Raw genomic sequence first — 15,805 nt, forward strand, 5'->3', positions numbered from 1 at the left:
AGCAGATTTACAGTAGTTTACTCATGTGAATGCCTCCATGCAATCCCTCCTGTGTGTACTGTAGAAGCAGCATTCCTCAGATGCTGTCTTACTCTGATTTCCATGATTCCAGGACTTTATGAAGCAGCCACCATGATTAGAGAAATTGCATCAGGAGCATATTCGTGGACCACCAGACACAATGCATCATAGCCCTCCTCAAACATGAAAAAGGGGCACTTTACTTGCATACAGTGTCCCAAGAGAGTGTTGGCAAGCCCCACTCCAGTGCTGATGTGCCAAGAAGACAAATGCCGCTGCGCAATCCATGTTTATAGCATTTATCTGAAGAGGCAAACGTGAAGGCTGGGGCACCCCAGTCTTCCAGTCACAGAAGCAACTGTTCTCATGTTTATATGACAAAGATCTCTGTTTGCCTCTTTAAACTGGTCTCTAAACTGAAGAGCTGGTCTTGCGGTAGGAAGCATAAATTGCCCCTTTGCTAAGCAGGGTCTGCCCTGGTTTGCATTTGAATAGGAGACTAGATGTGTGAGCACTGTAAGATATTCTTCTTAGGGGGATGAGGAAGAGTACCTGTATGCTTGCATGCAGAAGGTTCCAAGTTCCCTCCCTGGCATCTCCAAGATAGGGCTGAGAGAGACTCCTGCTTACAACCTTAGAGAAGTCACTGCCAGTCTGTGTAGACAATACTGAGCCACATGGACCAATGATCTGACTCTTTATATGGCCACTTCCTATGTCCCTATACACTGTAAGCATGGAGAGCTCAGGGAGTAATGCTTCTCAGCATGTCAGCACAAGAGAGGGACTTCCAGTTATGCTCTCAGGATGCTGTAGACAAGAACAGTGCCCCCCCCCCCGCCGCCTTTTGTTACATGTTTGAAAAAGGTTAGTGTTCAATCCATTCATGGACCATTGGAAGAGATGACACGGAGGTAATCCACATCACATGTGAATCAGCCCTTGAAGAAGAAGCAGGGTAACTGTAAGCTAAGTGAGGAAAAACTCACCAAGAAAGGGTGAGCATGACGAAATGCAAACAGTTCAATGGATTACATTCTGCAATAGATAATTTGGGAAGCAAAGAATATCCCAGTGACTTACTAAGATTGCCGTCCTCGATGCACTAGGAAATAAGATGTTTAGTACTGTTAAACATACTGGGAAGTAAACATGCATAGGGCTGGTAAAGTCATTTCCTGGACTGGACCCCATAACAGGTCCCAACAGGGCCAACTCCAGATTTCAGAGGACCCTCAGCAAACTACCCTCTATGGTCCACCATAGGTCTGAGGAAGTTCATAATAATCATTACTTGAGTTTTGGCCTCTCCTCAGTTTAACACAGCTGGATTGGATAACACTAGAAGAAAAGAGAACCTTAGAGTTAGGTCCAATCAAAATATATAAGCTTTCACAGACAAAGCTTCCATATCTTCAGACTATGGGCTAATCCAGGCATAGGACTGTAAAACAGATTATTAATTACTACTACTACCACCACCACCACCACCACCATATACAGCGCCAGCAGCTTAAACACTGGTGCTGCCCAAGGCAATGCAAATATGCTGCTGGTGATCCCCCAAAGCTGGCCAGATCACCTGATTGTGATGCCAGGGGGTGAGGGCAGGGGGTGAGGCCTCAGGGGGTGAGGCCAGCCGTGCACCTGCTTAATGTTCACTGCCCCCTTCCCCCATCTCCCAGCTGCTCTAACTTCTGGACATCCTGGGATTTAAACTGCAGATTGACAGCCAGGGAGATGAGAAAGGAGTGTCTAGCTTCACTAGCTAGACACTTTCTCTCTCATTCATTTCCCCCTGCACCTTTCATCAACAAGCTTGGGTGCAGGCCAGTGTTCCCTCTAAGGTGTGTGGCATGTGGGTGTGCTCACACATTTTTTTGACGTCTGCTCAACTAATTTTAGATCACACTCAGGTTGAATCAGGAAGCTCCCACCCAGAACTCATTAAGCATTAAGATGAAAAGAAAATTAGAGATAACACTGGTGCAGAAGGAAGAGATTGAGAGGGAAAGCAATCCAAATTCCTTGCTCACTCATTGCACCCAGTAGGTAAGGCAACCAGGACATGGGGGAAGGTGGCACATGCAAGGGAGGTGGAGCTCATCCAGCTCTCTGATGTCAATGCCAACATCAGAGGGCAGGGTCAGCCCTGCCTCCCTTGCCTGTACCAACTGCCCTTCGTCATCTCCTGACTGCCCTACCTTAACGGAACTAGAAGTTCCTTTCTCACCTCTACCAATCTGCAGTTTAAAATCCCAGCATGCCCAGTAGGTAGTATGGCTGGGAGATGTAGAAGGGCAGCGCATGCAAGGGTAGCAGGGCTGACCCTGCCCCTGATACTGGTGTTGGCATCAGGGGTTTGGAACAGGATGGAAGGTGGAGGCAGCCAGGAGCAGCGCCAGCAAGCAGATGAGACAATGCCTGTGAACAGTAGGAGGCAGGGTAGATCCAAATCCAGATGGAGCTGAGCATGCACCAGTTCCACAAACTGGGCATGCTCCAATTCCAGAATTTATTTTAGACATTCTCCATGTTAAATCACGCAAAAGGCAGAGTGAAACATGGAGCAGAACAAATCCATGGAACTATAACAGAAAGGAAACAGAGAAATCTGCTAATAACTACAACGCCTCTTTCTCAAGGTGCCTAAACAACTGTATGTAAAAAGTGATGGCCAAAGAGGAGAAGGAAATAGAAGCAGAAGCAATAATTATTGTCCTTCCCTTTATTAAATCTCAAGTGATCCATTCCTGTGTGACTAAGGCATAAAACAGCACAATAAATATATCAAACAACACCTGGTAAGTGAACCCATTACTGATTGGAGCCTTAATATATCCATCACAGTGCATGTCCAAAATTTTGTAGATATATTTTGTGAATATCTGAAAACTCAGATAACCAATTATAAATGTTCACCAGAACTTGTCTGCAAAATGGGAAATAGACATCTGTGTCTGAACATTCACAAAATATATTTGAGGCTGTCAGTATTTTACAATTTACAATTTACAATTTACAGTATTCACATGTAAATGTCAACATTCACTGTAGTTATCTTCCTTCAAAATACAGTTATATATTTAGTACTTCCCATCATCATATACCGATTCGCATATTTTTCCAATAAAGTGTAACTAAACATATATCAGTCCTCACATTTTATTGCATATATAGACCAAATCTAAAGTTTCAGAGCAAGGACTTCAGTATTCCTTAATAGACCACTTCAGAAAAAACTGCTTCGCATTTTTAGCTGATTACATCATCCTCATGCTGTGCAGAAAATGCCATGAAAACCCACTAACATCCCAAGAGATTGTATCTAAGCAGTGGAAACATAACAACTTCTCTGATTCAATGGACAAATCTCACAGCCCAATCCTTTGCCCCCCACACTTGACACTTTCTAAAGGACACCCAAATTCCCTTCTGGTTCCAAGTATCTTCATTCGTTGAATCTATCTTCCTTCTCTCACTGCATCTCACTAATTTGTGTTTCCTTCTGCCATTTCCTCAGCATTCTCGAGAGCTTTACAATTATCCATGATATCTGGGGGTTGTTAACTATTCTCTATTTTATGCGCCCACTAAGTAAAAGAAGATAATCCTGGTCATCTGACAGATAAGCCAGCATTGGGATCTGAAAAACAAATGAGCCTCAGAGTTGACCCAGCAAATTGCACTCACCACCTCCACCCTGACCTACCATTATGAGGATCCCAGCTTTAACCCAGTCAAGGAATATTTTTGTAGTCAAAGGTCTGCAAGCCATATGAGCATCATGTAACCACATCCTTGCCACACTACACTTGCATATTCCCTTCGTCAGTTCTCTGTATCTTACGTTAGCTGGTTATTCATCTGCCATAACTATGACTGACCCTACTCTTTTTGGCACCCAGGGCAAAATATCAAAATACACTTTTTTCACCACAGCAACCTATCCCTTCCTACCCTTTCACATCTCACACTGGCTCTTAGGGCACCTATGCTTATCAGACACCACACGCTTATCAACCCATCCTGCCTGCTGCTATGGCCTTTCCTCTTGACTTTCCTTTATTGATGATATTCTCAGGCTTCAGGGCTACTTCCTACTGCTCTGAAACCACAACAAACAGGTGTTTAATTCGGTTGGATTGATCCCTAAAAGAAGATGGTTTAGATACTAAGTCTTTATTACACCTACAGAAAAGTAATGGTCAATCAGCCCATAAAGTATTCAAGTTTGTTTGTATTCTACACAAGCACCAAGAGAGCACAAAATGAAATACTAGGGGCAGTAACTTCAAATTATCAAGCTGAATAATGCAACTGGATCTATGAACAGCACCTTCTCACGTCACCATCCCAACATTGCTGTAAATGGTTCCCTCATATGAATTCTGCTGCCCCCAGGGGCTTTTATGCACAGCAGCTTTTACCGCGAGTTTACGGAGAGGCTTTACTACAAATTCCAAATTGTCCCAAAAAACCAACACAAATAGTGGATTTTTTTACCCTGGATATAAATCGGGTTACACTCTAATGCACAGTGAAAAACCCGAATTGTGTGTGAACTGCACCCCAATAACTCAGAGGGACTTCGAGGTAAATCTAGCCAATATGTGAATGCACCCCCTCCATTCTGGAGGAGATACGAGTTAAAGGGCTTCAAAAGCCCTGTGTGAGAAGCTTCCAGCCTAAGTGTAACAAAGCTGTGTTCAATCACTGTTTGGAAAAGCCCCTGGTTCTGAAGTGGTTCTGATCACTTTCGTGTGTGATCAACGCCTGATGAAATAGAGGCCAGAGAAGTGCTTGAACAGAATTTCAGTGAGTGGGGCTTTACCCTTCCATTCCTTGCTCCTTCCTAGGACTAACAAATGCAAACTATTAAAAAATCCCCATTGAACTCAGTGGGAATTCGATTCAAGGAAACATGCATGTGATCAGGCTGCAAACCCATCACAGAAGAATAAGCTGATCCAACAGTAATTTGTACCAATCTAAAAACGCATATATTTTTCTGTAGTAAATGCAGAATAAACTCTGCAACTCAAGTACGGTATGCATATGCAAATTTAATTGTCTGGCATAATTAATCTAAGCTGTGGATTTCTCTTCTCTTGGCACAAATTACAAAGGTACCTTTGCACTACCAACAAAACATATTCTGCACTGAGTACCAACAGTCCTGGCTGTATTTCCTCATCTTTCTTTCCAGTTTTAGCCACATCAACATACCTCACAGATTTCTTAAGGATGAGGAATTCTTAGAAATGCTATCAGGCACACACCTAGATGATTTTGTTGCCTGGACCAGCCCTTCCACAAGGGCCTTCCCCGCCACACAACGCCCCCAAAACCTGCTGGGGCGGGACCTCCTGCTGCAGCTAACCTACATGCCATTTTTGGTTTTTGTATTAAACAAAGCTGCCAAGCAGCCGAGGGGTGGCTGGGGGGGGGGGGTGCCGAGCCGAGTAGTCGACCCCCTCCTCTCCCAACAGTGTTGGCGGAGGTATTGCGGGGAGCGACCGCTGGGTGTGTCCTCTCTGCCCAGCACCTGCTGTGAACTGCGAGGCACACCTACGCAGTTCAGAAAAAGATCCTCGCAAGCCTGTGACATCACAAGCTTGTGACAATCTTTTTCTGAACTGCGCAAGCATACCTGGCAGTTCACAGCAACCGCTGGCAGAGGACATACCCAGCAGTCACACTCCCCATCAGCATCGCAGCCAGGGTGGGGAGAGGTCAACTATTCGGCTCGCCCCTCCCCCCAGCCACCCCTCAGCCACGAGGCAACTTTGTTTTTAAAAAAGGCATATAGGTTAGCCACAGCGTGGCAGGCAGGCACAGGGTGGCTGTAGAAGGCCCCTCCCCGGCCATTTTGAGGCCCCCCAAGACCTTGGAGGCCACGGACAGGGGCTGCAAGGTCCAGGGGTTAGAGCGCCTCTGAGTGCTATACATGAGCTGCAAGGATAAAAATATATATGATGCTACAATTCTTACAAACACTTTCCTCTGGAGTCTTCTTAAAGCTCATTAAAAGTGAACTAGCATCAATTGACCTGGATCAGATCCTTATTGCCAAGTGATTCCATTAGAAATGTGTCATGAGCTCTTAAATTCATTTCTACATAATATTGTAATTATTCAGATGCTTTCCCCTCCAACTTTGAAGCTGGGTTTAATTATACTTTTTTAAAATGTATAAAAAGGTTCAATTCACACCAAACAAAGCAAGTCAACCCAAAACATCTATTATATTAATTCTCGTAGACGTGCCTCTGTGGGGATGCGTCCCGGCAACCCAGCGGATTGGCTGGGCAGCGGACGCACAGGATTGGCTGGGCAACGGTTGACCACGTAGGGAAGTGGCCGCTTAGGGAGGAAAGGAAAAGAAGGAAAGGAACTGAACGGACTGGGGTGGGGGAGGGGGGAAGCTGTGGGGAGAGAAGGCTGCGGAGCCTGGCTGGGCAGAGACACAGAAAGGGCTGGCTGCTTCGGAAGACGCTCACTAGAGGGAGGGCCATGCAGGAAGGAGCCGGCTGAATGCTTGGCTGCCCAAGGAGGTGGCGGCAATGGTCAGCGGGGAAAACACAAGCAGCCTAGAAAGCGGCGGGGTGGGGCGGAAGCACGAATGAGAGAGAGAAAATGAGAGAGAAAGAGGGGGAAATGGAGGAGGGAGCAAGCTGGGGCAGAAGGCTGGGGGGGAGGGGACTGGGGCAGAAGGCTGGGGGGAAGGGACTGGGGCAGAAGGCTTGGGGGAAGAATGGACTGGGGCAGAAGGCTTGGGGGGAGAGCAGACTGGGGCTGAAGGCAGGGGGGAGAGCAGACTGGGGCTGAAGGCAGGGGGGAGTGTACTGCGGAGGCAAGCGGTGGGCCGCGGAGCCAGTACTTGGCCCAGCGGCGGGCCTGCCAGGTAGCAGTCCCACCCCGCCCCGCCCCGCCCCACCTGCAGAGGCCAGGCGGCGGTGGGCGCGGCTTGCCCGTGGAAGCCAGGCGGCGGGCCACGGAGGCCGGGCGGCGGGCCACGGAGGCCGGGTGATGGGTCACGGAGGCCGGGCGGTGGTGGGCCCAGCTTGCCCATGGAAGGAAGGCGCCCGTGGGAGGCCAGGGTGGGAGGGAACCGGGCAGCGAAACTTCCCTGTTCGCCGCCTGGGAGGAGGAGCGGCGGCGGCGGGGCCCTTTGCGGCCACCTGCCACCCGGTAAGGCCTGTGGCAGCAGAGGTAAAGAACTCAGTGTGGGGAGGGGGAGGGCAAGAGAGAGTGGGGGAGGGGGAGGCAGGAGGGCAGGAGAAAGTGGGGCAGGAGGGAGGGGGGGGAAGCCAGCTCCAAAGAGCGCACAGATGCTCCATAAATGGCAATGCAATATTTGTGGCAATGCAGTCTATATATATATTTCTCCTAGGTGTGCCTGGGGAAAATGCATCCCGGCAGCCCAGCTGATTGGCTGGGCTGTGGAGGCACCTGATTGGCTGGCACACCCAGGAGGAGGAGAATTGGCCGGCCCACACTGGCGAGCCTGGCCTGGCGACTGGTGGTGGCCGCGGGCTCTAGTGAGTGAGAGAGGCAGGTGGGGGGAGACAGAGTGAGCGAGAGAGGCGCGCGGGGGGGGGAGAGGCAGAGCGAGAGAGAGGCATGGGGGTGAGAGTCAGAGCAAGCGAGAGAGGTGCGTGGGGAGGGGGAGACAGAGGGAGCGAGAGAGGCGTGGGGGGAGAGACAGAGATAGAGCGAGAGAGGTGCGGGGAGGAGAGAGACAGATCGAGCAAGAGAGGCGCGTGGGGAGGGGGAGACAGAGCGAGCGAGAGAGGCGGGGGGAGAGAGACAGCATGAGCGAGAGAGGTGCGGGGGGAGAGAGACAGCACGAGCGAGAGAGGCGCGGGGAGAGAGACAGCGTGAGCGAGAGAGGCTCGGGGGAGAGAGTGCGAGCGAGAGAGGCACGGGGGAGAGAGACAGCGCGAGCGAGAGAGGCGCGGGGGAGAGAGAGCGTGAGTGAGAGAGGTGCGGGGGAGACAGCGTGAGTGAGAGAGAGCGAGAGAGGCACGCGGGGGGGAGAGAGCGCAAGAGAGAGAGCGCGCGAGCGAGAGAGGCGCGTGGGGGAGAGACAGAGCGAGCGAGAGAGGCCCGTGGGGGAGAGACAGAATGAGCGAGATTGGCCCACGGGGGAGAGACAGTGAGCGAGAGAGCCGCGGAGGGGAGAGAGACAGAGCGAGCGAGAGAGGCGGTGTGGGGGGGCAGAGCGAGCAAGAGAGCTGTTGTGGAGGGGACAGAGCGAGTGAGAGAGCTGTGGGAGGACCAGCCAAACAAATTCTCCCAAATAACCCCAAAAAGGAAGTGAACTACCGCACAGATGCTCTGTGCGGGTTCAGCTAGTATATTTAAAAATCCTAAAACTGTTTGCTCAGTTTTGACAATTAAAGCTTAGGTTGCAATCCTGTTTAGAGTTAGTTGGAGGTAAAACTTATTAAGCAAAGCAGGCTTATTTTCAAGACCTCAGTATGCCTGAGATAGAGCACCAAATGTCCTCTCTCCCCCAAATGCCACGCATGTGTCTCCCTTAAAAAAAAAAAAAAATCTGTTTGCAGTGGCAATAGCCACTGCTGCTTCATTAAGAATGTGTGTGCACCCACTTTAACACACACACCACCGGTTCCCTCTTTTTGGAAGTGACACACCTGCCCCTGCTTCCTTACTTGGCAAGAACCCTCCTATCTCCCTCACATGCCATTGTTGAGTTAATAATGAAAATTGGGGCTGGGAGAAGTAGAAGAGGAAATAAGGAAAGGAAAAGAAGGAAAGTACTCTAAAGAAAGTCTTCAGTACTCTGCTGGCATTTCCTCATTTCCTGTTTCATTTCCCCTTTTCATTATTAGCTCAACAATGTTGCATGAGAGAGGTAGAAACAAGGTGCATGCTGAGAAGTGGTGGTGGCAGATGTCACCACCACCTAAGAAGATGAGCCAGAGGACTACCTCAGAGTGACTCTTTGTCTAGTAGTGGCTGTGCCACCAGTTGGCGAAGAGTTTGCCCACCAATGGTGATGGGCAGTGGAGGGAAGCAGATGAGGTGGGGGGCATCTAACCACCCTCTTGGTGCCCAAGCAATCTGCTGTTTGAGGTGACTGCCTTGCCTCACCTCATGAAAAAACTACCCTTGAACATAGAACCTTATATTATAAATTAATCATGAGAAGTAGGATAGTTCAAAGCACTGTACATCTTCTGTTATCTCTTTCCAAACAAATGTTTGGAACTCTTGCAGATGGGTTCAAATTAGCATTTCTCCCACTGTAAGATAAATATACGACAAATATTTATATACCGCTTTCAGCAAAAGTTCCTAAAGCGGTTTACATAGATAAACAAACAAACAAAATAACTTGTTGTAATGATCTAATGAAGGAAATCCATGTAAGTTTTGCAAATGGAGCAGTGATATCTTGACATTCTTTGGAGTCAGACAGCACATGCATTGCATGCAGAAAGTTTTAGGTTCAATTGCTAACATCTCCATGTAGAGCTGGGAAGGATTTCTTTCTGGAATCGTGTCAGTCAGTATAATTAATTAATTAATATTTCTATATCACCAAAATTCAACTTTCTAAATAGTTTATCTGATAAAAATAAAACAGTACAGACAAAACTGAGTTTGATGGACCAATATTTGATTCAATATAAGGCTGCTTCATATGTCCATATTACCCCAAATCCAAATCCTCCACATTGTACTCTGGTTTCATGGCAGATGGGCAATGGTTTCTCTGCAAACTAGCTGATGCAGAAAGGATTGACATGTAGAAAAATTTGAAAAGCGGTGCTTTAAGGAATGTCTCCGGAAGACTATTTTGTTAGATCTCTCAGCAATAGCAGTATAGGTCTGTTGATGTCCTCACCCCAGAGGAGTGCATTTGTTCATATAACAGTGAAAATTAGCCTTCAGATATTCTATTAATACTTTAAGGCTGGAATCCTATGTACCCTTACTGAAAGTTGTACCCATTGAATTCAGTGGTACTTACTTGTGAGTTAACTTGTATAGGATCAGGCTCTACACAATCATCGTGTGGTCATGCAAATGGCCTCCATGAATCTGCGGAGGCTGGAACTGCACCACCACGCAAAAGAGTGCCAAGTTTCTAGGAGCCACCAGTGTATCAGTAAGCATCTACTTTTAAAGGTGCCCTCTCGCCACCCCACCCCATCCCCAGCCAACCTTAGGAGCCTTTTAAAAGCAGGATTCCCCTTTGCTTGCATATCCTCACTGAATTCTCCTTTACATGCATAGCCCATCAGATTGGGTCAAACTGGTTCGATCAAATGGACCTGACCAGCCGGTTGGTTTGACTGACATTTGGAATTCGGTCCAAATTCAAACCAAACCATAAAACCATAAACCATATGGTCACTTTCCAAGGAAAGATGTCAAGTAGCCTGGCATGTGCTGCACTCATTTAGTCTTTTCAATGTCTGAATCAATTCCAGGCCACCAGACATAACTTCTAGCCAAAGTTTCCATGCAAACAATTCTGGGATGTGCTGCATGTAGTGTGGCTAAATGGTTCAATAACCCCCTTCTGGAACAACAACATGGTTTCCCCACAAAAGACATCCATTATGGGCAGACATCTCATGTTGGCAGCATTTGTATGGCTTAAATTCTTCTGGCAGTTCCTCAACTGGCCAACCCTTCCACACCCAGTTTAAAACACAAGCCAGTTTGGGATCCTGAGCAGTTAATTTTGCAATTTGATCAGCCTGAAGCGGTGGGTCTGGGAGGGCCTCCAGCATAAAAACTTCAGTTGGTGGGGGCACAACAAAATCCAGAGTATGAAGTGGCAGCCTATTCAGAGCGTCAGCATTAGCTATTGTTCTTCCTGGCTTGTAGACAAGTGTATAATCATAAGCATTAAGCAAAAGACTCTAGCGCTGCATACGAGGTGACAGTACTAGGGGCGTAGGCTTATAATTAGAGATGATTCCCAAAACAGGCTTGTGATCAGTATGAATTTCAAAGGCACAGCCATAGAGATAGTTGTGGAACTTCTTGGCTCCTGCGATAATAACAAGGGCTTCTCTGTCAATTTGTGCATAATTCCTTTCAGTGGAAGACACAGTTGTAGAATTTATTTATTTTTTTATTGTTACATTTATATACCGCCTTTCATTAAAACAATCCCAAGGCGCTTTACACAAAAATTAAAAACAAGATTATAAAAATGACACAATTAAAATATTAAGCTAAAATATAAAACAAATCTGACTAAAAAGATTTACAATACAAAATATAGTAAGCAACTGGTGCCTCTGTGCCATCTGGCAACCTGTGGCTAAGAACAGCTCCAACACCCTAAGGCAAGGCATCAGTGGTAAGGAACAGTGGGGGGTTTTTCATCATAACGTACAAGCACAGAATCAAAAGTCAATAAGTTCTTGATATTCTAGAAAGCATCATTAGGCTGTCAAGTCCAGTGTCAAGGAACTCCTTTTACTAGTAAACGAAATGGCTCAGCAATAGTAGCCTTTTGTGGAAGGAAGACATGGTAAAATTGTGTAGCCCTAGGAAAGCTTGAGGCTCCTGCTTTGTTTTTGGAGTAGGTGCATCACAGATTGCACAGACCTTTTCTTGAGGGGGATGAATACCAGAAGCAACAGTAGGGTAGCTCAAGAATGTAACACTGGAAGTTCCAATTTCACACTTCTCTTTTTAAAAATTGATAGCTGATTTTTCAAAGCAATGCAGAACTTCCTGAAGTCGATTAGCAAATTCCTCCTCTGTTAATCCCATAATCAGGACATCATCAAAATATAGCACAACACTTGTAATTCCAGAAAGCAGAGACTCCATGAAGTGTTGGAACATTCCAGGTGCCACAGAAATTCCAAACTGGAGAAACTTAATTCTAAATGCCTCATGATGGGTGATTATTGTTTGGACATCTGCTGTAGCATCATCAACAGCCAGTTGCTGGTACTCTTGGGCCAGATCACGTTTTGCAAAAACTTCCCCCCTGGCAAGAACAGCAAGCAGTTGGTTGACTGCAGGCACTGGATATGGATGCTGCTTAAGTGCACTTATAATCACCATACAGTCTCAGTTTTCGATTAGGTTTCAATACTGGAACAATTGGTGTAGCCCACTGAATCTCTGTGACTGATTCAAGAACTCCTTGTTTGATAAGGTGTTCAAGTTCTTCCCCAATTTATCATTTGGGCAAAAGGCACATTTCTGGCTTTCATGTGAATTGGAGCAACAGATGGATGCAATGACAACAGCTTTCCTTTATAAGCCCCCAGTTCCTCACAAACAACTTGGGAAATCTGTTAATCATTTCTACTAGCTGACCAGTAATGAATTCCTTAACACTGATTCCTAGTGGTGAGAACCAGTTCCTTCCTAAAAAGTTTTTGCATTCCTCTTTTGCAACAATGTGTGGAAGCTTCCCTTGGTAAGAACCATACTGTATATCCACTTTGCAGTTTCAAACAAGATCAACTTTGTGTTCATTGTAATCACAGAGAATACATGATGGACTCAACAACTTGGGAGGAGGCTCCTGTTAAAGGGCATGATTGAAAGTATCCTTGTTGATTATAGATACTCCAGACCCAAAGTCAATTTCCATCTTGCATTTATGACCATTAATGAATACTGTTGCAAACACTGAAGCATCGTGAGGCTCTTTGTCACAGACATTTTTAACACAGCTCTTCACTATCCTGTGTACAGTCACATTCATGTGAAGTTAGATGGTGTGACTACTTGTTACAATTCTTTGGTTTCTTACTGATGGACTTTGAATGGCATACTCACTCAAGGTGGCCCTTCTTCTTACATAACCTGCATTCCACGTCCTTGTACCCAGAATGTTGGGGGGCAATATGCTAAATCATTGTAAACCGCTTAGAGAGCTTCCAGCTATGGAGCCATATATAAATGTAAGTGCTATTGCTAGTGCTAAGTGCTATTGAATCTGCACACAGAGCACTGATGCAACCCTCCACAGCCTGAGCAGGGACTGCTATGCCTGGGTGTATCTGCATATGAAGCCCAGGAAGCAGGCTAACTAACTCTTTCATTGTGTCCAAGAGCCACCATTTAGCACAGGATCTGCTCAGGTTTTCAATTTGGGGACTTTTCAGACTGCTTACAAGTAGCACTTGAGAACAGATCCACATTTCCTGCTGGTCTTCAGCTCTCAGCAGATGCTCATTGCCAAAAGTGCTGTGTTAGTAGCAGGGAACACACAGACCTAAAAAACACAACTGCTCTTTATGGATACACTTAAGATCTGCAGAAGCTCCACCCAACAGCTCCAGCTCCCAAAAAACTACAGGAGCTGCAGAGGAACAAAAAGCACAACCAAACAACACAGCGCCCCCTGACATACATAACAGCTGAATAACACCAGTGGGGCCTGTAAAGGGAACCAGAACCACAGAAAGGTCCAGCAACATCTGGGAAGGCCTATGGGAAGGTGTGCATGGAGCACTGGGAAGTGTAATTCTTTCCAGCATTTTCATAACAGATCTCTAGGAGGAAGGGAGTACACGTGCCAGTGCTCCATGCACACCTTCCCGTGAGCCTTCCCTGGCATCGCTGGGGCTTTCCACGGCTCTGGTTCCCTTTAAGGGCCCTTCTCAGCACTGTGCTCAGCGCCACTCTGCAGAGGTGAACAGTGGGAATGACTGCCTCCATGTGGGGCTAGGGGAAATATGCACATCATTTGGCTAAAGCTCTTTGAAGCCGAATAACTGCACAAACCTCATGTTTACACAGAATTAGGTCCCAGTGAATTGAATGGGCCCTTCTCCAAGTAAGTATCCACTGGTTTGCAGCCCTAGAGTAATAAACAATTGTAGCTGTTGGCAGGTTTTTCACTAATTTTTGTACTAGATATTACTTCCAACTACTTCAGTAAGCCAAAACTTAGAGCACTGACAAATCTTCTAGTAGGATGTGTCTGTTGCTTAGCTTTTCATCAATATATTATTCCAAATTAAATCCTTCCATGCCTCTTTAAAACTCCTTACTAATTATATTTATTACAGGGGGGAAATCCCAGGTCTTCAAATGGCATGTCTCTATAACAAGCCTAAATTCATAGTAGAAACATCTTGTTTAACTAATTAAATAGCTTTTGGAAATATATTGCTCCAGGCATAACAGAGATAGCCCAAAAGATGTTACAATGCATGTTCTCAGATACAATTACATAGGAAACTGCCATAAACTGAATCAGACCATAGGTCCATCTAGACCAGGGTTTCTCAACGTGTGGATCCCCAGATGTAATTGGACTTCAACTCCCATAATTCCCAACCAAAGACCACTGGGGCTGGGGATTATGGGAGTTGAAGTCCAATAACATAAGGGGACCCACATGTTGAGAAACCCTGATCTAGACAATCAGTATTTTCCACAGACTGGCAGTGGCTTCTCCAAGGTTGCAGACAGGAATCTCTCTCAGATTTTCTATCTTGGAAATGCCAGGGGGGGAACTTGGAACCTTCTGCTCTTCCCAGAGCGGTTCCATCCCCTAAGGAGAATATCTTACAGTGTTCACACATCAAGTCTCCCATTCATAAGCAATCAGGTGGATCCTGCTTAGCTAAGGGGACAAGTCAAGCTTGCTATCACAAGACCAGATTCTGCTTAGCAAAATTTATAGTTTGCCTGTGATCTTCACAGGGTGGGTCACAATTTTACTTAAGGTCAGTCACACCAGGTGTGTCAGAAAAATCTTTTGGACAGAGAAAGTGAAAAGAAAGGCAAAGAGACAGAAGAAAAAGAGAAGATGGCTCTATAGTAGATGTAACAATACATAAAATGCAAAAACAAAATGGGTGCATGTTGCAAGTTGGGATTAAAGGTAGGTCCACAATTGTGTGCACTACATGCTAAAATAAATAAATAAATAATATGAGCAATGCAAACTCTATGCCAAGAAAAGCTGGATTTTGTGACCTGCATAAATCTGAAAATTTGAAAATATTTGCATATCCCACAATATTTCCCTCATGAAAACAGGGACATGCTTGTGAATGTTTAGAGGGCATGACCAAGGACGTTCCCAGATGGTGATCTTACTTTCCTTCACCATGGGAAGGGCTGGTGTGCATTCGCATATCATCTACATTGAAATCCCCAAGAGCGATCAGGGAGAACTCCATACACAATTTGGGTTTTTATTGTGCATTGGAGCTTTGCCCAATTTATGTCCAGAGTAAAAAAAAAAATCCTCTTTTTGCGTCGGGGTTTTTTTTGGCAAATTTGAAATATCCAATATGCCCCATAACTCACAGTACTTCACCCCTCTTAATCCCGCAGTGAAGCCTGATGTCTGGGAAAGGCCACCCCAAGCAACTCAGGAAGTGTGGAAAACAATTCTGACTGCAAGCATGGCACAAACAGAAAGCAGGTAATAAAATACTTGTAGAGCCAAATATACCAGTTTATACCAAAAAAACCCAGATGAATCAAGCTCATGCTGTCCAACATTTCACAGATGAATACTGGGATACACTTGTAACAAAACCAATTCTCATACCATGGATAAGCCCCCTCACTATTACACATTGCTGAAGACTAGATTCCACCCGCTATATGCTGGATAATATATGCTGGGCACTGGATAATGCCTTAGTGTTGTGCATCCATTTACCGCAGGGTTGCACAGCTTTGACCCTCTAACTGTTTTTACACTACAACCCCCATCGTCCCCAACTACAATGGTCGAGTTGATGGGATTCGTAGTCCAACATTTGCAGGAGGGCTGAAGTTGTGCAGCCCTGATTTA

At 46.0% G+C, this 15,805-nt stretch overlaps 1 protein-coding gene and 1 long non-coding RNA gene across 10 annotated transcripts in view; one reads left to right on the plus strand and one right to left on the minus strand.

The window, feature by feature from the left end:
* Nucleotides 1-15,805, minus strand: part of HMCN1 (hemicentin 1) — a 409,401-nt gene that overhangs the window by 353,012 nt on the left and 40,584 nt on the right. The window lies entirely within an intron of this gene.
* LOC128322144 (uncharacterized) overlaps nucleotides 1-15,805 on the plus strand; it is a 28,465-nt gene that overhangs the window by 4,324 nt on the left and 8,336 nt on the right. The window contains exon 3 of the long non-coding RNA XR_008305552.1: nucleotides 15,337-15,427. This is a non-coding gene — a long non-coding RNA (uncharacterized LOC128322144). The remainder of the gene's footprint in view (nucleotides 1-15,336; nucleotides 15,428-15,805) is intronic.

The sequence above is a fragment of the Hemicordylus capensis genome, chromosome 4 (genome assembly GCF_027244095.1).
Source record: "Hemicordylus capensis ecotype Gifberg chromosome 4, rHemCap1.1.pri, whole genome shotgun sequence".
In the NCBI taxonomy this organism is placed as follows: Eukaryota; Metazoa; Chordata; class Lepidosauria; order Squamata; family Cordylidae; genus Hemicordylus; species Hemicordylus capensis.